Below are 24,436 nucleotides of genomic sequence, written 5' to 3' on the forward strand. Positions count from 1 at the left end.
TTGGATATTGGTCGACCTCCTCTAAAGAAGGTGTTGGACGGCTTGGCCTTTCTTGTTTAGCAGCCCGAAAGGACTGTCATGTAGCTGAAGAAAAAGTTTTCTTCGTAACAGGTGCAGCTGAGGTAAGAAAAGGTGACTTACCATGCATCTAACACTTCCCCAAAGAGAGCCTGACCTGTGTAGGGTAGGGTCTCCACACCTCTCTGGGATTCCGCGTCGGCAGACCACTGGCTCAGCCAAAGTCCTCTAGGAGCCGAGACAGACATGGAAGAAATCCCTGCAGCCATGGAACCCAGGTCTTTCATGGATTCCACCACAAATCCTGCAGAATCCTGAATGTTACGTAAAAACAATTCAACGTCACTTTTATCCATTGTATCCAAATCCTCAAGTAACGTGCCTGAGCACTTTACTATAGCTTTGGAAATCCATGCACAGGCAATAGTAGGACGTAGTATCGCCCTTGAAGCCGTGTATATGGATTTGAGCGTAGTGTCAATTTAGCGATCAGCCGGTTCTTTTAACGCGGTAGATCCTGGAACAGGTAAAACCACCTTTTTTGAGAGTCTGGACACAGACGCGTCAACTATGGGTGGGTTTTCCCATTTTTCCTATCCTCCTCAGGGAAAGGGAAAGCAACCAGAACATTTTTTCTAGGGATCTGAAACTTTTTCTCCGGGTTTTCCCAGGCTTTCTGAAATATAGCTTTAGACGCAGGGAAGGTTGGCAAGGGTTTCTTATTGTCAGTGTCCTTTTGCAAGAGATGCCGCCCCCCGCAGCACATCCCCATCACCGTCTGCCATGTCAGAATCGGTATCAGTGTCATCTTGCATAATTTGGGCAAGAACACGTTTGTGGGAACATACAGTAAGGGACCCTGAGGTAACAGAACCGGACCAAACTGCCATAGAGTTCTGTAAAACCTGAGTTGCCATCTCATTCTGTGCAACCAGAGTAGAAATCTGAGAAATCATAGTTTTAATAGATGCTAACCACTCAGGCTCCCTTGCTGGGACCTGCGCTAACACAGTGCAATCCTGATTACATGGAATGGGACCATCCTGAGAGGACATGTCCTCTGCAGCATATGACACAGAGTCCCCGGACATAGCTTAATGGAGACCACAGACACTACACACACACACACACACACACACACACACACACAGGGAAGGGCAGACAGAGTTTCCCCCCTAAGAATGGCAAGAGAGAGACAGAGATTGGAGCCAACCCACACACAGCGCTAATAGAAAGGGAGACCCCTAACCAGCGCTTATTGTGTACCTTAATAGGTAGCACAACAGTACAGATATATCAGCCCCCCCCCCCCCCCCCCCCCCCTCTACAACCCCCTGGTACCGCAAGAGATAGCTGGAGTTGATTTGGAGGGACAGCTCTCCCTGACACCGCTTCTGTAGGCAGGAAGAAGGCGCTAAACGCTGCTGGGTCCACTCTGAGAAGTTCCGCCCCCTTTCATGGCGCTGCTTCCCGCTTGTCTTAAGATTATACTGGCCTGAGGAAAAGTGCTGGCAACGATCCTGGGACCCCGACAGGCTTGGAGATCAGTGTAGGCGCTGGCTCAGGGCGCCCCTCACAGCGCCGCACTATGTACCGCTGAGCCACGCAGCGCAGTTAGTACTGCGCTCCATACCCTATTGCCACCATCTTCACACCGGCTCCCCGCTTGCCAGGGGGGCTGGTGACTAACTCGCCACTGATCTTCTGGCTCTGTAAGGGGGTGTCAGCATGCTTCTGGGGTGGCTCTGTGGCGGGGAACGTTCGATCCCCTCAGGAGCTCAGTGTCCTGTCAGCGGAGAGTGTGGCTCGGACCCCGCAGGGCGGACACTACTCCCCCCCCCTTAGTCCCTCGAAGCAGGGAGGCTGTTGCCAGCAGCCTCCCTGTGCCTAAACTCTATTTAAAATAATAAAACTAAAAGAACTCCTATGGAGCTCCCCTAGCTCTGACCGGCTCCTCCGGGCACATTTTATAAACTGAGTCTGGTAGGAGGGGCATAGAGGGAGGAGCCAGCCCACACTCAAACTCTTAAAGTGCCAGTGGCTCCTAGTGGACCCGTTTATACCCCATGGTACTAATGTGGACCCCAACATCCTCTAGAACGTAAGAGAAATACAACTGATGTCCCCTATCGCGTAAAGCGGCTAAACCTGACTAAACTAATGGACGTGTTTGGAAAAAGTGCCACTTTGGCACCCAAACAGATCACTTTTCACACATTTAAGCTCGCCACCACCCGGCGGGTGCGAGCTGAAATGTAGACGCCGGCAGCCGATCGCACCCGAACAAAGCTACATTAGAATAGCTCCGTTCGATGCCATCTAGTGGCTGCAGGCGGGAATAAAATTTTAATTCTGCCCATTAACCGAAAATTTGCATACAAAAATGATTTCAATAATGCAATTTATTTTAGGTTTTCAGTCAAGTTCTAGAAATCTTGGAGAGCTGGATAAGGTAATCTATCTACAGATGTAGACACACTCATCCAGCCTGCGACTCGGCTGCACAGGCACATGTGTCACTGCTAGATACAGGGGTGCCTAATTACGCAGAGCATGCGCGCATCCTAGTTGCGGGCACACGTGCCGCGCCTACGTTGCCATGTATGGACCAAGCTGAAGGCTGGATGAGCTGGCAACATCTGTATCTCTCAATCCCATGTATACATTTTCCATACCACTGTACACATGTACTGTATATAGGATATAAACAAACATGTATTTGTTCTTAATAGAAACGCTACAAGAAGTAGATTTATTTTTCTTCCTCTGGAACCAATCTTTATCAGTCATTGAAAAATTCTTCAAACAACCCCACATATGCCCAGAACAAACTAGTCAGACAGTTAATTAACACTTGGAACATACTCCGTACAAAACTCACTGCCCCACTTATCCATAGCGGATACTGACTTCCCAAATTACCAGGGTATGTTAAGCAGCTTCTAGCATTCAGCTAATGGCAGATTACTGTGCTTAGCTACATTGATCCTGTGTGTGACTATTCTGTTTGAACTCTTGTAGTTGACCATGGTCTGCTGTTGCTACTCTCTACACAGAATCTTGTCTTCACAATCCATCTGCCTCTCTGACCTATTGCTACTGTATTTCTAAGTCCAGAGAGTACAGCCATGCACATCTGACATCCATTATTTATCAAATTCTGCAACTGAACAAGCATATTCAAATATATAATCTTTATTGAAACTATTTTATTACAACACACACCCCAAGCCCATGGGATTTTGGGATACGACTATGTTTGCTTTAGTAAGTGCAAGTGGTGCAATTGCTATGGAGCCCAAAGGCTTAGGGGGGACTGGACCAGGTTATAAAGTTGCAAACCAATTTCCCTGCTAAGCAATTGGGTCTGATCCATTTCCCACCTTGAATTGTGTGACATTACATTTTCAGTGAGAGAAGTGGGTAGTGGAGATTATAATTTTCAGGGGGCACTATAATGTGTCATAATCTGATTATGGTGATGTAGAGGGCACTATAATATTGCGTAATAAGAACTGGGGCACTTTAATATGGGGAAGTATAAAATGGAGGAGCTATAGTGTGGGATGCTGCAAGAAAAAAAAAAAAATGTGTCCTCCGCGGCCGCTGGGCACCCAAACGGCAGAACAACTGAATTGCTGCCGCTGGGCGCCCTGTAGTGGCGGCCGCGGGAAAAAACATTTGAAATCGGCCAAAATGTGTACTGGCAGCCCTACAATGTGACATCATGTAAACTAGGGAATTACGATGGTTCATAAAATAAACTAGGGAACAACTATGGTGCATAATATTACCTAGGGCACTACTATGGTTCAGAAAAGAACTGGAGCACTATTATGGGGCATAAAATTAATAAATGCTGCGGTGAGGTGAAGCAATGAGAAGGGCTCCCTTCAATGTGTTACTATGGGGCCCACAAAGTTTATGTAATACCCCTGCTTAGGGGTGAGGGGCCTGAACTTTTTTGTAGTCTCAATTCTCCTAGAGAATTCAGACACATTCTAAATCGACTGTGGCCACTGGACATTATCATTATGGCAGGCACCCCATGCTCTGTGTTCCATTCTATGGTGTCCCCAGTCAATGTTACGACCCTCTGTCCTGGTCAGCAGTGGGAGGTGCCTATGCGTCTCTGGCCATGAGAAACCATCGGCTTTTATGGCATGGATATAGACATGTTGCAAGGGAACGTCTCTGAATGAAGGTGAATGAAGATGTGGCTTTGGTACGCACCCTTTGTGCATCCATTCGGGAGTGGGACTTTCCTTTTCACTACTGCTTCAAGTTCCTTAGAAACAATCTTGCCTAGGTCTCACCATAGCTGTTCTGTTCAGGTAAGATGTCCTATATCTGTTATTTACAATCAATTACATCTAGATCTATTTGTATCTTAAATCTGCTTTACAGCCATTTTCCCCCCACCCTGATGGCAATACACTGAAAGTGTGCGTCTCAGTCCTTGCACGTTCAGACACACTCTTCTACACAAAGGGATGGGCTGATACCACTATTAGCATAAAGTTATTGATACAACTATGGCAAAAGATGCTAAAGGTCTCAGCAGAGTGGAATGAACCACTCAATGTACAATAGCTGATTGGGCAGTTTGTCAAACCAAAATAATTAACCATAATTTTACTGTGAGCTCACAGCTAATCAACCAAAGTTAAACGAAGAGTAACTGATTATTTATTGGGAATCGTGGTAAATAGGGTTGGCTAAAGTCCGTGATTTTGATTTGTGGGTGCTGAACACTGCCTGGGTTTCAAATAATCCTTCTATTCATCCTAATCACCAAAACAGCCAGGTTAACCTACTGTATCCAGATGCTGGCATGAGTACACGAAGAAATGCTAAATAAGCGCAACGGAACAGGCAGCGATATATAAACTGTTAATAAATAAATACATACAACTTTTCTTCACTTCTAATTGGATACAACCCTTGAACTTTTTTTTTCCCAAACCGAATTTGTACTTTCCACGCAGGTAAGACCAAACTGTTTTCAGCACTTGTGGAACAGTTTATCTGTACTGTACTACTTTTACAACTGAACACAGCTGTTGACAGACGCAGACAACAACTGTTAACAAAGTTTACTGATAACAAAGTTTACTGATAACAAAGTTTACTGATAACAAAGTTTACATTAAAGCGAGTCAGTGTTCAGAATTATGTGAAAGGTAAATGTGTGTCACTGAACTGAAAGCAGTACTGAAAGTTTAAGCAGATCAACTCATGATTTAATTAGTAGATGATGTTGCAGGATGAAGGTTTTGCTTTCAATACCCCCATACATCATTGCTGCAGTCGCACCAAAGAGACCCTCTCGGCGCGCCAGGTCACATTAAACACGATGTGGCTAGGAAGCATCAGGAAACTGTTCTGATTAATTTGATATGAAACACATGTATATCTAAGTATTGTATATCTTTGTGCGATTGAAGCGGGGTACAAACCTGGTCACGGATTGGCCAATCCACTGACCTATATGACGATTAGTAAGTGCATAGACACTTATCAATCGTCCGCCTGATGTGTCGTTCCTGATGTCACAAATGGGTGGCCATTTACATATGTCCACCCAGTTTAGATGTCAGTACTGGTGGTCCCTGCAGCAACTGTATGTACACACAACCAGATGCACTGACATATCGGTCATCAGATTTGCTGCAGGCCACAAGCGATATTCTATGACCTACGTAATTCACAGACATAACAGGGGTACAAACCCACCAGCGGGCTTGCTATATATTGGACGTTCAATTGAACGCCTAATATAATCGCTCAATGTGTACCCAGCTTTAGTCTGAATTTCTATACGAAGTGCTACAATGTAGCAGCTGCAGCTTTTCGACAATGCAAATTCCATTGTGCTCTGTGCACAGACTCAGTCTCACACAATTTACAAGTGTTGTATATCAAATAAATCAACAGTCTCCCTACATTACACAATTCCTATTTACCAGGTTATGGAAAAAAAACAAAAACACACAGTATTAATAGCTAAACTCTGACATAGGGGGTAATTCAGATCTGATTGTAGATGTGGGGAAAAACGCACATCTACGATAATTTTCTCTGACATGCGAGGAAACGCCCAGCACACGGCAAGTGTCGGGTCCTCCCTCCCCCCGCAGATGGGCGAAAGCATCGCACGGGCATGGTTCGAGTAGCCCTCTGCCTACGCAGCCTAGCTGCGAAGGCAGATGGCTACCTGCCATGTTTTGTGTCGCAACGGCTGTGTGTGATGTCATGCAGCCGCCCCAGCAACGGTCCAGACAGGCCTGCTTTTTCCGAGATTGCGCGCCTTAAACGGAGCGGCGTCGGCCACAAATGCGGCGTCGACGCCCCGTTCCCACCCCGCAGTTTAGGACCTTGTACATGTGTGTACCGGCATGTGCAAATGAGAAAAATCGCTTCATAGCTATTTACGCTCATCAGCAACGGGGTGTGAATTAGGCCCATAGATCAAAATGCTGATGCTGGCATCCCAGTCATAAGTACGTCAGGCCAGGTAAGGATCAGGCAGTTTGCGCCTACATGCTAAAAAAACCCATCCAGAAACGGTTGCTCCAACTAGTTGGGATAATCAAACCGCTCTGGCTGCAGGGACCTCACTGCCGCCTTCCCGCTCCAGGTACAGGAGTCAGGGACCACCTCACAGCGCTGAAAGCTCCAGTCGCAGGGCACATATGGAGCTGTGCAGTACACACGCACAGCTACAGTACCATAGCAGGCTCTAGCCTGTCGAACAAGGTGGTAGGTGTAAATATAAGCCGTTATTTATTCCTGCACCCCGATTTACTCTTTCTTCGGCATACCTACCACCCTCCACCCACCCCCTCACACACAGACTTGTTAGGTGGTTAGCTATTGCCCCTCACCCACTTAATATGTGGGCAGTAAGTAAGCGCCTCACTTCAGTGCTCCTGCAATCCTTTACCTCTGTTGCTGCACCCGTGACATCCACCCACACACTTAGCAACATGTGGGCAATAAGCCCGCCTCCAGTACTTTTGCATACTGCACCACAAATCTACCGTGGCACTCGATACCGGCACCCACGAATCCCGCCACCCCTGCCCCAAACACACACACACTTGTTGGGTGGTCAGCTATTGTCCCTCACACACTTAAGATATGTGGGGGTGTGAAAGAGCGAGAGACGTGGGGGTGTGAGAGCAAGAGATGTGATGGAGAGTGAGATGTGGGAGAATAAGAGATGTGGGGTTGTGAGAGAGCGAGATGTGGGAGAGCCAGAGACATTAGGTTAGGTGGTCAGCTATTGCTCCTAACACACTTAATATGTGGGCAGTAAGCCCCCACTCCAGTGCTCCTGCATCCCGGTACCATAATTCCACAGCGCCATTCCCTCCCGACACCCGTGAACCACGCCACAACCCCCTATGTCATGTGAACAGGCAGGTGCACAGGGGTATGTGGCATACCAAAGTTGGTCTGATGTATGGCTAGCATAACTCATATAACTGCCAAGACTTTAACCATGCTGTTCCCTCCTTGGAACTCACTCCCCCTTTTCAAAATGTCTACCAGTCTTAAGGAAATTAAACATGCCATGAACACGCACCTGTTCATTAAAGCCATTCAGTTCTCCTCACACTCTTAGCTTGCATTATCTGTCCCCTCAGGTTTAACCCCAATCCCCTTAGACTGTGAGCAGCGCCTCCGCCATCTTGGGTCTCACACTGCACTATCGTGGTCTCCAGTGCACTCCCCCTCTTATACTTATTTCAGATAGAAGAAGAAATTGCTGGGTCAAGCATTTGGACCCAGTAATTTGCTGGGTCAACCAGAGTTCCTTTCTTTGTGAAAGTGGCAACCAGGGTCGAAACTCCCAGGTCTTTAACCTAGCAACCTGGGTTGACCCTATCACACAGAAGAAGGACCCGGGTTGACCCAGAAAATTTCCAGGTCCAAATGCTTGACCTGGCAATCTCTTCTTTCTGAAAGGGGGCACATATAGGACTGGGACCGGAAACCAACTCGTGCTTAAAATGCCGAGTGAAAGCAGAGTATTTGACCGTTTTCTATTTGAAAGAGGTAATAGTCAGCAACTCAAATCCTTTCTGTACATCCTCCCTGGAGGGTCATTGAATCCTGCTATTAATAGAGGTCTCTCATTCTGTTGTATTATTATCATCTCACCATTTGATATTTACCCTAGCACTATCTGGAACTTTTTCTATTATATTTTAGTAAATACTATTGTAATTCTCCATGTACAGCAATATGAACACATGATACATTTTATAAATAAAAGATAATGATGGTAATAATAATTACAAAAACAAGGTCAACTTATCCATGTGTTACATTAAGAAATGCTTTGCAAAGTGCTACAGAATCTGTTGGCATTATATAAAAATAGGATTTTAATACCTACCGGTAAATCCTTTTCTCCTAGTCCGTAGAGGATGCTGGGGTCCACTTCAGTACCATGAGGTATAGACGGTTCCGCAGGAGCCATGGGCACTTTAAGACTTTTTAAGGGTGTGAACTGGCTCCTCCGAACTGTGCCCAGGGAGATGGACATTTCGAGGAAAAGATTTACTTTTATACTAATGGTGAGATTCATACCAGCTCACACCTCAACCATGCCGCACAACATGGCATTTAACATGACACACGCCGACAGGCATGAACCATTTACAGCAACATGCTGAAAACAAATGTAACTATAAAGAACAAACTGAAGGTAAAGTACGCACTGGGTTGGGTGCCCAGCATCCTCTACGGCAGGCATTCCCAACCGCGGTCCTAAAGGCACACCAACAGTGCAGGTTTTAGTGATATCCAGGCTTCAGCACAGATGGTTAAATCAAAATAACTGAGGAACTAATTAAGTCACCTGTGTTCAAGCCTGGATATCACTAAAACCAGGACTGTTAGTGTGCCTTGAGGACCGAGGTTGGGAAACACTGCTCTACGGACTAGGAGAAAAGGTTTTACCGGTAGGTATTAAAATCCTATTTTCTCATACGTCCTAGAGGATGCTGGGGTCCACTTCAGTACCATGGGGTTATACCAAAGCTCCAGTACGGGCGGGAGAGTGCGGATGACCCTGCAGCACCGATTGACCAAACTTGAGGTCCTCATCGGCCAAAGTGTCAAACTTATAAAATTTAGCAAATGTGTTTGACCCTGACAAAGTAGCTGCTCGGCAAAGTTGTAAAGCCGAGATGCCCCAGGCAGCCACCCAGGATGAGCCCACTTTCCTAGTAGAATGGGCCTTCACCGACTTCGGTACCGGCAAGCCTGCCTTAGAATGAGCGTGAATTGTCCCTCTGATCCAGCGCGCAATAGTCTGCTTAGGAGCAGGACACCCAATCTTGCTGGGAGCATACAGGACAAACAGAGCCTCTGTTTTCCGTAACCGAGCTGTTCTTGCGACATAAATCTTCGAAACTCTAACCACATCTAGAGACTGTGACTCAGTGAAAGTGTCAGTAGCTACTGGCACCACAATAGGTTGGTTTATGTGGAAGGACGAAACCACCTTTGGAAGAAATTGTTGACGAGTTCTTAACCCTGCCCTATCTTCATGGAAGATCAGGTAAGGGCTCTTGTGAGACAAGGCCCCCAACTCAGACACCTGCCTTGCGGATGCCAAGGCCAAAAGCATCACCACTTTCCAAGTGAGAACTTTAAATTCTACCTCCTGCAGAGGTTCAAACCAATCTGATTGAAGGAACTGCAACACCACATTAAGGTCTCATGGTGCCACTGGAGGCAGAAATGGAGGCTGGATGTGCAGAACCCTCTTTCACGAACGTCTGAACTTCTGGAAAGGAGGCCAATTGTTTTTGAAAGAAAACTGGTAAGGCCGAAATCTGGACCTTGATTGACCCCAATCTAAGGCCCGCATCCACACCAGCCTGCAGAAAATGGAGAAAACGTCCCAACTCAAACTCTTCCGCAGGAGCCTTTCACACCAAGACACATTTTCTCCAAAAACGGTGGAATGTTTAGACGTTACTCCTTTCCTGGCCTGAATAAGAGTGGGGATGACTTCCTTGGGAATACCCATTCGGGCTAGGATCCGACGCTCAACAGCCATGCCGTCAAAAGTAGCCGCGGTAAGTCTTGATACACACACGGCCCCTGCTGTAGTAGGTCCTCTCGAGGAGGAAGAGGCCGAGGATCTTCTATGAGCAACTCCTGAAGATCTGGATACCAAGCCCTCTTTGGCCAGTCTGGGGCAATGAAGATTGCTCGAACTCTTGTTCTTCTTATTATTTTGAGAACTTTTGGAATCAGTGGAAGTGGAGGGAAAACATATACCAACCGAAATACCCACTAGGTCACCAGTGCATCCACTGCTATTGTTTGAGGGTCTCTCGACCTGGAACAATATCTCTGAAGCTTCTTGTTGAGACGAGATGCCATCAGGTCTACTTGAGGAACTTCCCAAAGACTTATCACCTCTGCGAAGACTTCTTGGTGGAGGCCCCACTCTCCTGGATGGAGATCGTGTCTGCGGAGGAAGTCTACTTCCCAGTTGTCCACTCCCGGAATGAAAATTGCTGACAGAGCTCTTACATGTCTTTCTTCCCAGAGGAGAATTCTTGTCACCTCTACCATTGCCGCTCTGCTTTTCGTTCCGCCTTGCCTGTTTATGTACGCGACTGCTGTTACATTGTCCGACTGGAACTGCACGGGATGATCTTGAAGAAGATGTACCGCTTGTAGAAGGCCGTTGTAAATGGCTCTCAATTCCAGAACGTTTATGTGAAGGCAGGCTTCCTGACGTGACTATTTTCCTTGGAAGCTTTCCCCCTGTGTGACAGCTCCTCAGCCTCGGAGACTTGCATCCGTGATTATTAGGACCCAGTCATGAATCCCAAACCTGCGTCCCTCTAGTAGGTGAGAACTGTGTAGCCACCACAGGAGCGAAATCCTGGCTTTGGGGGACAGGATTATTTTCCGGTGCATGTGTAGGTGGGATCCGGACCACTTGTCCAACAGGTCCCACTGGAATACTCTGGCATGAAATCGGCCAAACTGTATGGCCTCATAGGCCGCTACCATTTTCCCCAACAACCGAATGCATTGATGGATCGACACGCTTGTTGGTTTCAATATTTGTTTGACCATTTTCTGGATTTCCAGAGCCTTTTCCACTGGAAGAAATACTCTGTACTTCTGTGTCCAGAATCATCCCTAAAAAGGACAATCTTGTCGTCGGTTCCAACTGCTACTTTGGAAAATTCATGATCCATCCGTGTTGTTGGAGTACTGACAGGGAGAGTGCGATGTTCTGCACCAACTGTTCCCTGGATCTCGCTTTTATCAGGAGATCGTCCAGATAAGGAATTATATTGACTCCTTTTTGATGAAGGAGGACCATCATCTCCGCCATCACCTTGGTGAATACCCTCGGTGCCGTGGAGAGTCCGAACGGCAACGTCTGGAACTGGTAATGGCAATCCTGTACTGCGAATCTCAGATAAGCTTGGTGAGGAGGATAAATGGGAACATGCAAGTAAGCATCCTTTATGTCTACTGACACCATGAAGTACCCCTCCTCCAGACTGGAAATCACTACCCTCAGGGATTCCATCTTGAACCTTTTCAGGTAGAGATTCAGATTTTTCAGTTTTAAAATCGGTCTGACCGAGCCGTCCGGCGTCGGAACTACGAAGAGGCTTGAATAAAAACCTTCTCCTTGCTGTGACAAGGGTACCAGGACAATGACCTGATCCTGACATAATTTTTGAATTGCCGTTGTTACTGCCTCTCTTTCTGGAAGAGAAGCTGGCAAGGTCAAATTGAAAAATCGGCATGGGGGGACGTCTTGAAACTGTAGTTTGTACCCATGGGACACTATTTGTAAGACCCGTGGGTCTAGGCCAGATTGAATCTAGATTTGACTGAAAAGTTTCAGACGTGCTCCAACCCGAACGGACACCCGCAAGGGAGCCCCAGCGTCATGCTGCAGATTTGGCAGAAGCAGGGGTGGACTTCTGCTCCTGCGATCCGGGAGATATCTTTCCTTTTCCCCTACCTGCAAAAAAGGGGGAACCTTTGGCCTTTTTGTATTTGTTGGGCCGAAAGGACTGCATGTGAGAGTGATGTGTCTTTTTCGCCGGTGTAGGAGCATAAGGCAAGAATGTCGACTTACCTGCAGTAGCCGCCGAGACTAACGCATCCAGCCATCACCAAACAAGGCCTCACCCTTATACGGGAGAGCCTCCATATTTCTTTTGGAATCTGCATCAGCATTCCACTGGCGAATCCACAACGCCCTCCGAGCCGATACTGCCATGGTATCGGCTCGGATCCCGAGAGACCAATATATTTCATGGTTTCTAGTACGTACGCAGCAGCATCTTTGATATGACCTAACGTTAGGAGATTCTCGTCTCCATCTATTGTGTCAATGTCTAATGACAAGTTTTCTGACCACTTTTCAATAGCACTACTCACCCACGCACAGACAATGGTAGGCCTGAGTAGTGTCCTATTGGCCACATCAATAGATCCCCTCACTCACTTGCGGTCTGTCGGCTCCTTAAGTGAAGCCATTCCAGGCGCAGGGAGAAACACCTTTTCTCTTTTATGACAGGGCCCTGTCTAAAATGCGGGGGTGACTCCCACCTTTTGGAAAAAGATAAGCTGCCTGAATTCCTTCTGGGAATCTGAAATTTCTTTTCAGGTTAAATCAGACTCCCTCCAAGAGACTGTTCAACTCCTGAGGTGGAGGGAAAATTACATTACTTCTTTAATAAAGTAAACCCTCTCCTTGTGGTAAAAGAGGGGGCTTCGTAACTTCTAACACCGCCTTTATAGCTAAAACATGTTTTGAATGCTTTTTTTGCTAACTTAGGACCTATTCCCCTGGAATCACTAGTGTCGACACAGGAATCAGAGTCCGTGTCTGTATCAGTTTGTACTACTTGGGCAAATTTGTATGTGACCCAGAGGGGTCCCTGTGGATGAAAGGCAGATTATTTTCAGTTTTCTGTATGAGATTCAGTCCAACCTCTTACTGATATGATTCACACTATCATGTAACCTTTCACCCAGTAAGGCTCTTGGTGTCATATTACACCTCTGTGTTCCTAACATGTCTCCCACAGAGGAAGAGTTTCCTGCCACAGACATGTCACACACGTGCACAACCACACAACAGACACTCCGGGACTTATAGGGGACAGACCCACAGTAAAATTTGTCAGAGGGACACAGATAGGATTTGCCACTTCACAACCCAGCGCCAGTAACACAATGTCTGTGAACACAAAATGCCCACTGACATGCAGCGCTTTTATAATGTTAATCACACAATTATATAGCATCAAATTCACTGTGGCCCCCCTGTTTTGCACCCTGATACTTGTTCAGTAGTGGAGGACCAGCGTTGTCTCTGCAGCCTGAGGAGAGAAAATGGCGCTGAGCAGTGTGCTGGCTGACTGAGGAGGAAGCTCCACTCTTCAATGGCGTGTTTCTCCTCAGCTTTTATGAGGTAATTTTTTTATACTGGCGGGGGTAGGACTGTGCCTCAGCAACTTATGCCCCTTATTTATGCCAGTTTCCATAGGTTTCATGCTGCCCAAGGCCCCCCCCCACGCCCTGCAGTGCCTGTGTATGTGTGGGCAACATGGCGCGCTGCGCTCCCACTAGCCGTGCGGTACCTTTAGCCGTCACTTTCTTGATTGAAGATCTGTCTTCTAACACCTGTCTTCTGACTTCTGGCTCTGTGAGGGGGGTGACGGCGTGCTGTGGGAGTGAGCATCTAGGCACGGCTAGCGTTCAGTTCCCTTCAGGAGCTAATGGTGTCCTGTCAGCCAGAAGCAGAGCCATGAAACGCTTTAGGAAGTTGGTTCCTACTTCTGCCCCCTCAGTCCCACGAAGCAGGGAGACTGTTGCCAGCAGTTCTCCCTGAAAATAAAAAACCTAACATAAGTCTTTTCAGAGAAACTCAGTAGAGCTCCTCTGGAGTGCATCCAGTCTGCCTGGGCACATTTCTAAAACTGAGGTCTGGAGGAGGGGCATAGAGGGAGGAGCCAGTTCACACCCTTGAAAAGTCTTAAAGTGCCCATGGCTCCTGCGGCACCGTCTATACCCCATGGTACTGAAGTGGACCCCAGCATCCTCTAGGACGTATGAGAAAACAATGTTAATAACATATTATTCAACTTTATTTGTTTTTTGCTTTTATTATTTACCATTTTAGATTAGAGAGTTGAACAGAGTTTTTTCCATACCGACGTTGAACTTTTCACGAAGATAAGCGGCTTTCAGCAATTGTTGAAATGTTTATTTGTAATATACTACTTCTATATCTGACCACAGCTGTTGACAGAGTTTCCAAGTGAGCCCTGCGCAGACAACAACTGATAATAAGGTTTACATTCAGTCAAGACCGTGTTCAGAGTTAGGTGAAAGGTAAACAGGTGTCATTGAACTGAAAAATAGTGCTCACTATTCTATGAACTTATGGGAAATTGTTTCACTCCACTGAGTGAAGAAATGTCACCCTGTAAAGGAATGAGTGCTTCTTCTATTAAGCCCCATACACACAGGGAGAATTCCCCAGAGATGTGTGCTGAGCGATCTAGCACGAATGCTCAGCACATATCTCTCCTCCACTCAGCACACAGCATGATGTGTGCTGAGTGAGGAGGGGGTAGGGGGGTGGGGGGGGGGGGGGCGTGCTCATTTCACCCAGCAGTGAAATGAGCAATGTGCTGGATTGGCCAATCTAGCACCGGTGATAGCGACACGCGGGGCCGCACATTGCTATCGCTGTGGGTCATACACACACGGAGAGATCCATGCTTAACTTCTAAGCAATCGAGTCAGATTGCTTAGAATTTAAGCACGGATCTCTCTGTGTGTATCCCCTTTACTCTCCCCTAATCTTACCTAAAAAGTCAGAAAGATAATTCATTGTACCGGTTCGAAAGGAGATATTTCCATTTGCCACATGCCATATGGCCCATACGGTACTTCACAAGGACAAGCATTTTCTTTGCTACTTGAAATATGTAACTCTCACTGCAGATGTTTTCATAACTCAGAAAGTATAACTAAAGCAATGAAGATACAGTACATTCCCGTAAATATATTTGACATCCTAATAATATAAGAAAGCAAAATGTGGATACAATTATCAGTGTCAGTTTATTACAACACTGTTTGGGAGAATGTATGCAGACTTTCTGGTACATGGATGGTGCAATTTATTGTCTGCATCCTGCAGGATCCATGGTGTTGATATGTACCCACTTGGGGGGTCATTCCGAGTTAATCGTAGCTGTGCTAAATTTAGCTACGATCATCTTTCCTGACATGCGGGGGGACGCCCAGCACAGGGCTAGTCCGCCCCGCATGTCAGTGAGCCCCCGCACAAATTACAAAAGCGCTTTTGTATTTCTGGAGTAACTCCCAGCCAGCGCAGCTCTTGTGGCTGGCCGGGAGTTGTTCGTCGCTGCCACTGGCCGCAGCGGCTGCGTGAGACGTCACGCAGCCGCTGCGCCCCCCCCAACGGTCCGGCTACGCCTGCTTTGGCCGGACCACGCCGCCGTTCAGCCCCCTCCCGCCCAGCGACTGCCTCTGTCTCAGAAGTGATCGCTAGGCAATGACGACTGCCATGCGCCGGCGCACTGTGGCGCCTGCGCAGTTCCGACCCGATCGCTGTGTTACGACAAACTGCAGCGAGCGATCAGGTCGGAATGACCCCCTTGGTCCTATTTATGTTGTATAGTTTGTTTACAAATCAAAGGTTATAAAGTACCAGTATCATAGTCTGGAGGCCACTCTCCCAACCCCCTGCCTTATGCATTGGCCTTCTACAGTATGCCTTCCTGCCATCAGGCCACCTTCCGCTTGCTCACACCTCATGTCTCCTGTCTTCCCCAACCCCTAGATTGTGAGCTCCTTGGAGCAGGACCCTCTTCCCTTCTGTTCTCACAACCCTCTTCTCTCACACTTCAATTACAGCTCTCTCCTACTCAGCGACTGTCTATATCTCCGCATCCCCTCTCGCTCGTTACGGTTTATCTCTTCTAACGGCTGCCTGCAAATAGTAGTATAGCAAGTACTCCTTTGCTTCCTTACATCTTAGCTGTATTGTGTACCGAGAATTGCGGCGCCAACTGTTACCTGTGCTCTGTTTTAGTTTTTCAGTTACTGTAATGTAAAAATGGTGTATAGTTCAGCGCTCACCCGGTTTGCATTGGTCAATAAATATCAAATATATTGTGACTTAAATACCATGTAAAAAATAAATAAATAAAAAAAAAAAAAATTATATATATACACACACACACACACACACACACACACACACACACACACACACACACACACAATGACAAAACAATTTGAATGGCTAAAAAGTAATTAATTTATAAAAAGAATAAATTGTGACAATGTAAAAAGGGCTCAGTTAATACCGGTATTATATCCACACATATAACATATAGGACAAGACAAACATAAAACATAAAAACAATCCCTGTGGGCACACTTGTTTCGCGGTTTACCCCACTGGGAAAAAGATTCCTCTGAGTTATAGCAAAGTCTCAGTAAGTTGCACTGATATTTAGAAGGTGCTGATGTCCAGTCTGTGTCCGTGCAACACAGTGTATAGATGCAGGGATTTAACAGTAGTGTGATAGGTCAGAAGCTTTCCTACCGTTTATAAAGCACAGTCCTGTAATTTTTACCCTGTAATGATGAGTGATGTAGTATACTTGCTGAAAGGTGCAGCGCTGGTACTGTCTGCCGGCAGACTCCCGTCCCTCTGGCTCCGTTGCTTCTCACTTCCGGGCGCTGTACGGAGCGGGATCGATTCTCTCCGCGTTTCACCTAGTAAGGCTTCGTCAGGATTGCGGAATGATCGATTTCCAGTCCAACGCTGTTTTATAGCGCTTCTATGGTAACAGTTTACTTCCGCCCTCAAATGAAAAGGCGGTGGCATCTTCTTCACTCGTTTCTCTTATAGATTAATTGATCAATTTATAGGACACACAAAACAGTACAACACATAAACACATATATAATAGTTATCTGTCGCAATATCATTATGTTTATAGTCCTTAGGTATCTAGTCACTTCCGCCCTTAGGTTCAATGGTGACTCTGGCTTCCTTGCCCTTATTATATATTACAGATTTGTTTATAGTGTTGGTATTGACATACATTAAATGTACCCAAGGTAGCAACTTTGATTTAAAGCGTGTTGCTTCAGAAATTTGAAGAAAAGCAAGAAAATGATTCTAATCATAATACTAGAAAATAATTCTAATCATAATTATGCACTATTGGATATCCAGTCATATATGTCTGGTAATCTTCAATGATGTATTCATGCATAAGAATTTAGATCCACATTGGCCCATATAAACCTAACTGACTATATTAAAATTCAAATTAACAACACCAGATGAAAATAAATTTAAAGCACCATTTATTTATACATCACGTGGTCGCTATTGACAAATATTGATGTTATATGATGTTCTATGAGAAAGAAGGGGGTTGTGTGTAGAGAGGCAGGGGATTAACATATGCTGCAGTTGTATTTTTCTGTGTGGAAGATATGACTTGCTTGATGGTATCTATATTTCAAAGTGTGTAATGACTAAAAGGCTTTGTCATGTCTTAAGTCATTTTTGTCATTTCAAGAAGGGTATAATTTCCATGTCGATATTCAGCCCCTTGGGGGTCAGAGTACCTAATTCGTATATTGCCCTTGTCTCTTCTTTTGATAGAAGATCTTCCACGCTTCCACCTCTCCAAGGTCTTAGAATTTGTTTTAATCCCACAAATTGTAAAAGGCTTGGATCTGTATTGTGTACTTCTTTAAAATGTAAGGTACACTATGATTCTTACGTCCATTCTTAATGTTGCACAGATGTTCTTGGATCCGTATGTGCAGTTTCCTTTTCGTCTTACCCACATACTGTAGGCCACAAGGGCACCACAGCATGTAGATAACGCCGGTCGTATGGCAACTTATTCTCCTTCTAATCTTGAATATTTTCTTATTGGAGAAGGATTCAATCTCCTTCTCCAATAAGAAAATATTCAAGATTAGAAGGAGAATAAGTTGCCATACGACCGGCGTTATCTACATGCTGTGGTGCCCTTGTGGCCTACAGTATGTGGGTAAGAAGAAAAGGAAACTGCACATACGGATCCAAGAACATCTGTGCAACATTAAGAATGGACGTGAGAATCATAGTGTACCTTACATTTTAAAGAAGTACACAATTCAGATCCAAGCCTTTTACAATTTGTGGGATTAAAACAAATTCTAAGACCTTGGAGAGGTGGAAGCGTGGAAGATCTTCTATCAAAAGAAGAGACAAGGGCAATATACGAATTAGGTACTCTGACCCCCAAGGGGCTGAATATCGACATGGAAATTATACCCTTCTTGAAATGACAAAAATGACTTAAGACATGACAAAGCCTTTTAGTCATTACACACTTTGAAATATAGATACCATCAAGCAAGTCATATCTTCCACACAGAAAAATACAACTGCAGCATATGTTAATCCCCTGCCTCTCTACATCCCCCCCTTCTTTCTCATAGAACATCAATATTTGTCAATAGCGACCACGTGATGTATAAATAAATGGTGCTTTAAATTTATTTTCATCTGGTGTTGTTAATTTGAATTTTAATATAGTCAGTTAGGTTTATATGGGCCAATGTGGATCTAAATTCTTATGCATGAATACATCATTGAAGATTACCAGACATATATGACTGGATATCCAATAGTGCATAATTATGATTAGAATTATTTTCTAGTATTATGATTAGAATCATTTTCTTGCTTTTCTTCAAATTTCTGAAGCAACACGCTTTAAATCAAAGTTGCTACCTTGGGTACATTTAATGTATGTCAAAACCAACACTATAAACAAATCTGTAATATATAATAAGGGTAAGGAAGCCAGAGTCACCATTGAACCTAAGGGCGGAAGTGACTAGATACCTAAGGACTATAAACATAATGATATTGCAATAGATAACTATTATATATGTGTTTATGTGTTGTACTGTTTTGTGTGTCCTATAAATTGATCAATTAATCTATAAGAGAAACGAGTGAAGAAGATGCCACCGCCTTTTCATTTGAGGGCGGAAGTAAACTGTTACCATAGAAGCGCTATAAAACAGCGTTGGACTGGAAATCGATCATTCCGCAATCCTGACGAAGCCTTACTAGGTGAAACGCGTAGATCGCGGAGAGAATCGATCCCGCTCCGTACAGCACCCGGAAGTGAGAAGCAACGGAGCCAGAGGGACGGGAGTCTGCCGGCAGACAGTACCAGCGCTGCACCTTTCAGCAAGTATACTACATCACTCATCATTACAGGGTAAAAATTACAGGACTGTGCTTTATAAACGGTAGGAAAGCTTCTGACCTATCACACTACTGTTAAATCCCTGCATCTATAAACTGTGTTGCACGGACACAGACTGGACATCAGCACCTTCTAAATATCAGTGCAACTTACTGAGACTTTGCTATAACTCAGAGGAATCTTTTTCCCAGTGGGGTAAACCGCGAAACAAGTGTGCCCACAGGGATTGTTTTTATGTTTTATGTTTGTCTTGTCCTATATGTTATATGTGTGGATATAATACCGGTATTAACTGAGCCCTTTTTACATTGTCACAATTTATTCTTTTTATAAATAAATTACTTTTTAGCCATTCAAATTATTTTGTCATGTGTATATATATATATATATATATATATATATATATATATATATATATATTTTACATGGTATTTAAGTCACAATATATTTGATATTTATTGACCAATGCAAACCGGGTGAGCGCTGAACTATACACCATTTGTACATGCTCTCTAATAGTGGGTCTGTGTAGTGCACCCACCAACAGTTCATAGCAGCCACTAGTTTGCAAGGCGGTAGAACGGAATAGCGCAGTTCTTAACAACCCCTTTTTTTATACTGTAATGTTAAGTTCTGTGTACCCTGTATGGTTATTAAATTAATACAAAAGAAGCAGGAAAACAGTTGACTCCTGTTGGGGAGCACTCAATTTCAGACATAAAGAAATCTAGTATAGATATCTGTTAAGATCATAAATTTTATTGATTTAAGTTTAATAATAGAGAGTTCTAATTATACCAATAAGTGCGAATTTATACAAAGTATATTAAACATTATATATAGCCTTGGCTATGATAGCTGGGTAGCCGGATTCCTGGTGTTATAAATAAATAATTATGAGGTATGATAAATAAAGTGGTATCTCTGTGTTACAGAAAAAACTTATTTATGACCATCATTTAATCTGCATAATCGACTTTAAAGAAAAGTTATTGCAGAGGATTGAATCATAGGTCATATATCCAATTTTCGGTACACTAAATTTGTGCACTGCTTGCAATTTAGCATGCGAGTGGATCCAGTGAGTAGCGGTAAATTGCAGAACACCCAGGTACTGCAATTTACCGCTACTCACTGGATCCACTCGCATGCTAAATTGCAAGCAGTGCACAAATTTAGTGTACCGAAAATTGGATATATGACCTATGATTCAATCCTCTGCAATAACTTTTCTTTAAAGTCGATTATGCAGATTAAATGATGGTCATAAATAAGTTTTTTCTGTAACACAGAGATACCACTTTATTTATCATACCTCATAATTATTTATTTATAACACCAGGAATCCGGCTACCCAGCTATCATAGCCAAGGCTATATATAATGTTTAATATACTTTGTATAAATTCGCACTTATTGGTATAATTAGAACTCTCTATTATTAAACTTAAATCAATAAAATTTATGATCTTCACAGATATCTATACTAGATTTCTTTATGTCTGAAATTGAGTGCTCCCCAACAGGAGTCAACTGTTTTCCTGCTTCTTTTGTATTAATTTGATACCATTTTTTGACTCTGGGGAGCACCACTGAGGGTTAACATATATACACACACCATATAGGCAAAGAAAAGCCCTAAGGTGTTTGGTTACCTGACTATGAAGTTAATTCATTTATAGTACTCAGTTTTTTCAGACAATTACTATTTTTTGCTTATAATATACATTTTTTTTTGTGTTTTCAATCTGTGCGGTTCCCTCCATAACCTTTTTTACCCTGTATTGTTCTAATATGTGCCATATGTACGGCGCCTTAGAAATATAATGGAATAATAATAATAGTAATACTACGGCATATAGAGCTTCTACAATTCGGGTATTGCCACACAGTCGCTTAAGTCACATTAACTTTGATTGATAAACATTTGAAATCAATAATATTGGTAAACCCTGGTTATAATGCAGTGTCACTGTTTCGACTCATAGGCTGCGTAACAAAGCTTGAGGTCCTTCATACTGTAACATGGTATTGTCCAAATTTCTGTAAAGTGTCAGTGCTATCACTTCCTCTCACCAGCTAACAAATGACAGGAACATTCATTCATTTTGAATTCTACAAGAACATCAAATGGTTTAGGATCAACAGTGAGGTCTGTTCCAAAGCGCATTTCACTTAACGGCTTTATCAAGGTTGAACTCAATCGTTCATTACAGAGAGTTTAAATAGGATTATATCCCTATCCCTCTGAATAACATAAATTATAGGTTTAAACTATCCCACACACTCTTTTCAGTGAAAGATGATTGAAAGGGTCCAAACATGCAGGATTATAGGAATATTTGTGTTGTCAGCGCAATTCAATTACTTCTCAAATTAATATAAACATTCAGCAGTATGTTCATGATTATTTATTATTTAACCTTCTAGGGGGAGATGTACTAAGCAGTGAAAAGAGTGGAGAAGTGAGCCAGGGGAGAAGTTGCCCATGACAACCAATCAGCTGCTCTGTATAATTTTATAGTACGCAAATTATTAATGTTACTTCAATGCTGATTGGTTGCCATGGTGGTTGTCTCCACTCTTGTCACTGCTTAGTACATCCCCCCCATAATCCCAGATTTCTTATAACTTGGTATTAGGAGTAAATGCTATCATAATGAAATCTACTACTCATATTACTTTACAGTGGACTATTTTTTGGGGGGATCGTAAAGTATAAAATTGACTCTGAATAGACAAGCAATAGGGGTATTAACGTAATAATAAAAATAAATTCCTTGTTAACCTCGTACACTTCTCAAACTCAGTCCTCAGGATCCCAAACAATTCACATTTTCCAGGTCACTTAGCAGGCGCACAGATGTATACGGACACATTTGAAAAGATTCACAGTTGGAGCCGATTATGTGAGGAGACCTGGAAACCATGAACTGTTTGGGGTGCTGAGGACCAAGTTTGAGAACCCATGCACTAGAGCAGTGGTTTCCAAACGCGGTCCTCAAGACTCCCTAAAAGTCCAGGTTTTAAAGATATCCATGCTAAATAACATGCGACTTAACATATAAGCAAACTGACTGAAGTAAGGTATGTGCACAAGCATGGATAGCCTTAAAACCAGGACTGTTCGGGTGCCCTGAGGACTGCATTAGCAACTGCACTAGAGGTTGTGTCCTATAACTTGTATAAACTATAAGTCTGTTTCCCGTGAATAGATTTATAAAGGCTAGTGAAGTTGTGAATCAATCATTGGTAATCTAAAGAGGACAAGTGGAAGTGTTGCAACCAGATATGATAGCTAGTATCTGATTGGTTACGATGAGTAAAGGGGGGGTACACACGGTCCGATTCAGGCTCAGCGCGATGTGTGCTGATCCTGATGTGGGCTTAGCACACATCGCATCGAGTGTCTGTACACATGCTGCTATGTGTGCTAGCCCGATCCTAACTAGACCGCAAGGCTCAATGAGAGCCTAACGATCTAGCCAGATCTTGACGCATGCAGTCAAGATCTGAGCCAGCGATAGCGAGGCACGGGGCTGTGCATCGCTATCGCTATGGGGCATACACACGGAGTGATCCGTGCTTAATTTCTAAGCCTTAGAAATTAAGCAAAAATGTCTCCATGTGTACCCCCTTAACCCTTCCACTTGTTCTCTTTAGAAGGTTTGATAAATGTCCTTATTAGCGTGTAACCATAGTGTTATTGTACAGTATGCTGAGTAAGTAATGTGTACCACCTGAAACATATAAAAAGATAGTACTCATTAATGTCAATAAATAACCTGGGCATCTATACCCTGGTTGTGTATTACGAGTTTGGCAGTGTAGAAGCCCAAATTTGAGATTGAGTTTATTGCCACAACTGCAACAATACTAAATGGACATGTGGTGCTCTTATTGGAGCCATTGCAACCAAAGTCTAGCATGTGGAATTTCATGTTTACATACTGAAATCTGAATTTTTGGGCTTAGCTGTTATCTCAAGTGGTCACCACCTAAAAACTATTTGTAAGCATGTGTTGTGCCCACTTGTTAAGGTGGAATGTTGCTTAGGTTATAGCTCACCTCTGGGATATCGCAGCTGTAAAGCAGCACAAAGAATATATTAGGTCTGACGCAGATATGAACATACACCCGTTTGCAGTGTATTTTGCTTGTTTTTGTACTGTGCGTACTCCAGACCATTTATCACCAGTTGCGAATGAGGTAGCATAACACTTTGACAGTGCTTCCACATGTCAGCAAAGTTCAGTGAGGGTGTGCTGAAGGAGCTTAGGTTTTGCACAGATAGGCCTAAGCATTTCCAGGTGTATCCTTTGCACAAAGTGTATGAATAGGGGGAGGGCGCACAACTTTGCATATGGGCAAATATATGCACTTGCTTACATTCATACAAGTAAGGTGGGAACATATAAATCTGATGTGTTCAACTCTATATCAGTTCCATTTAAAAAAATAAAGAAATTATAAAATTCATATTTTCAGAAGATTATGCCCTGTGTCCTCAATGTGGAAGCCAGGGTGCATGCCCTCACAGCTCTCACTGCGGTGGAGACAAGACAGACTTTGTAGAGGAGCACCATACGTCGGGGTAAGTATGGAGAATGGCAGGACGAAGTGATGGGGAGTGTTGGCTGAGGTGACCTGGGTCCAATAAACTAGAGCATGTATAGAAGTGAAGCTTAGCAAGGTAAACAGACCCAGATATCTGAAACACCTCAAACAACTTATTTTGTTCTATCATAATGTATTAATTACTTTAAAAGGAAAAAAGGATATGCAATATAAGCACATCATTCTTTGCTCTTGTATGGACACAGGATGAATATTAGAAAAAGCAACTGTATAGTAACCCAACACAAATTACAACTCATCCTCAGGTATTGCCCAAGCTGTAGAACTATAGGCTTTTCATTTTCTATGACCTTACTGTTCTTTTTTTCATATGTAACATGTATACAGTAGATCTTATGACAACTGCACAAATAAAATGATTGTACCAACTATGAGGTTACCTTTGTATGAATGACTAAGTGCTGGTATCCAATAAGCGAACATGCT

At 43.8% G+C, this 24,436-nt stretch overlaps 1 protein-coding gene across 4 annotated transcripts in view; it reads right to left on the reverse strand.

Moving 5' to 3' along the window:
• Nucleotides 1-24,436, reverse strand: part of LONRF2 (LON peptidase N-terminal domain and ring finger 2) — a 104,442-nt gene that overhangs the window by 78,047 nt on the left and 1,959 nt on the right. The gene's annotated exons all lie outside the window — the stretch shown is intronic.

Source organism: Pseudophryne corroboree, chromosome 2 (genome assembly GCF_028390025.1).
Source record: "Pseudophryne corroboree isolate aPseCor3 chromosome 2, aPseCor3.hap2, whole genome shotgun sequence".
Taxonomy (NCBI): domain Eukaryota; kingdom Metazoa; phylum Chordata; class Amphibia; order Anura; family Myobatrachidae; genus Pseudophryne; species Pseudophryne corroboree.